Below are 2,552 nucleotides of genomic sequence, written 5' to 3'. Positions count from 1 at the left end.
CAAACCCCGAGTTCTCTACTACATTTGCAGCCCCACAAGACTGACGATGGAAGGAAGAAACAAAAAAAAAAGATGAGACCCTCGTGCAAATGAACGCAATTAGAATTTAGATCAGACCTCTTTGGGAGAGAGCATTTCATAATGAGGCTGAACTTGGCTTCTTATTCAACAGCTTCTTGCTCGTATGTTTCGTTCCACCTTAAAGGTGGCGTTATGTGGCCTATAGGAAGCTCTGCTTAGTAATTTTTCAAAAGACTATTCTTTAAGGAATACAGTAAACATCTTCAGTCAAAAGAAGAATTGAAATGGACTGACTGTCCAGTTTGCATTTTTGTATGGAACGTATTTAAGAATGTGGAAAATCTCTATTTAAAAACTGAGATTAACAAAACTTGGTATGAATAGTTAAATGATAAACTAATATGATTGCACTTTCTGTTTACCATGGTTCTACCTACTACCAAAATCCTGAATTTTAAGAAATTTTGTTGTAGCATTTCTTTATTAGGACACTTTGAACATAGCATGTATGATTACATTGTCATAATAAAATGTGATTGCACTTTCTGCTTAATTACTATGGTTCTTCCTCCTTAATATCAAAAAGTGACCTGTGAGGCCTCTCACCGGCGTGGATCATGACATGTTGTTTGAGATGACATTTTGAGCCGAACCTATTTCCACAATCGCAGCACCTGAATGGCTTCTCCCATGTACATGAGTCCTTCCGTGCCTTAGTAAATCTGGCTTCCGGGTAAACATTTTCCCACATGTAGTGCATCTGAATGGCTTCTCCCCTGTGTGAGTCCTTATGTGCATTTGTAAATTTGACTTCTGGGTAAACATTTTCCCGCAGGTGGTGCATTTGAATGGCTTCTCCCCTGTGTGAGTCCTTACGTGCATTTGCAATTGTGAATTATGGGTAAACATTTTCCCGCACATGGTGCATGTGAATGACTTCTCCTCTGTATGAGTCCTAACATGCGTTTGAAAATTTGACTTCTGGGTAAACGTTTTCCCGCATATGGTGCATATCAATGGCTGCACCTCTGTATGTGTCCTAACGTGTATTTGTAAATTTGACTTATGGGTAAACATTTTCCCGCACGTGGTGCACCTAAATGGCTTTTCCCCAGTATGAGTCCTGGTGTGCCTTTGTAAATTTGATTTGTGGGTAAACATTTTCCCGCACGTGGTGCATCTGAATGGCTTCTCCCCTGTATGAGTCCTTACGTGCGTTTGAAAATTTGACTTCTGGGTAAACATTTTCCCGCATGTGGTGCATCTGAATGGCTTCTCCCCTGTATGAGTCCTCATGTGCATTAGTAAATTTGACTTGTGGGGAAACATTTTCCCGCACGTAGTGCATCTGAATGGTTTCTCCTCTGTATGAGTCCTTACGTGCATTTGTAAATTTGACTTGTGGGTAAACATTTTCCCGCACGTGATGCATCTGAATGGCTTCTCCCCTGTATGAGTCCTTATGTGCCTTAGTAAGTCTGACTTCTGGGTAAACATTTTCCCGCACGTGGTGCATCTGAATGGTTTCTCCCCTGAATGAGTCCTCATGTGCCTTAGTAAATTTGACTTATGGGTAAAAATTTTCCCGCACATGGTGCATCTGAATGGCTTCTTCCCTGCATGAGTCCTTGTATGCCTCTCCATGTTGTACTTACAGGTAAAATCTCTCCCACAAGTGGTGCATTTGAAAGGCCTTTCCCCTGTGTGAAATGTCTTGTGAATTTTGAAAATTTCCGAATTATAAAGTACTTTCCCACAAATCTTGCACTTGTTATCGGGCTTTTTGTGACGTTTCAGCCTTGCTTTCCGAGTTGAACCCGCTTCCTCACAGTTTTGGTATCTGCAGGTATGGTCAGCTTCACTCTTAGTTACATGACAGCAGTCAGAGAGGGTATGGTGGTCACTTGTTGGTTCTGATATTAAAAAGTTTTCTTCTTTGGCATCCAGTTGTATCACTTCAAATGAGGTGATAGCTAGGGGCTCTGTATCTCCCTCTGTCTTGGTTTGGTAGATTTCTGAGGGCAGAGGCGGATCTTTACCATCATCATTTCCATCACAAAGAGGGGTAAATATGGACTCAGAGGTATCAGCTACCTCCTGCAATGGAAGTTGGTCTTCCTGTGGACGGATCCAGAGTTCCTGTTGTTCCTCCTTGGCTAGACTGGGGCTCCTCTCCTGCTCACCATGCTGCTGATCAGATAACTGTACAAAGCCTGGATAGAGGGAAAAGAAAAATCAGTGCTGTTATTTGCATCTACAGAGGCAGTTTAAAGTTTGGTCGTAGTAGCACACCCTGCTTACGTATCTTAGGTAAACCATAGAGCAGTGGTGCCCAACCCTGCTCCTGGAGAGCTACCCTCCTGCCTGTTTTCACTCCAACCCTGATTTAACACATCTGATTCAATTAATGAAGGTCTTGGTCAGTAGGTATTTAGTAGAATCAGGTGTGTTAAATTAGGGTTGGCGTGAAAAACGGCAGGATGGTGGTTTTCCAGGAGTAGGGTTGGGCTCCACTTCCATACAGATTAGGT

At 42.4% G+C, this 2,552-nt stretch overlaps 1 pseudogene; it reads right to left on the bottom strand.

The window, feature by feature from the left end:
* Positions 1-534: 534 nt before the first annotated feature.
* LOC130123377 (gastrula zinc finger protein XlCGF26.1-like) lies at positions 535-1,740 on the bottom strand (annotated as a pseudogene).
* Between the last annotated feature and the right edge of the window lie 812 nt (positions 1,741-2,552).

Source organism: Lampris incognitus, chromosome 14 (genome assembly GCF_029633865.1).
Source record: "Lampris incognitus isolate fLamInc1 chromosome 14, fLamInc1.hap2, whole genome shotgun sequence".
Lineage (NCBI taxonomy): Eukaryota > Metazoa > Chordata > Actinopteri > Lampriformes > Lampridae > Lampris > Lampris incognitus.
This window is presented reverse-complemented; position numbering and strand designations above follow the sequence as displayed.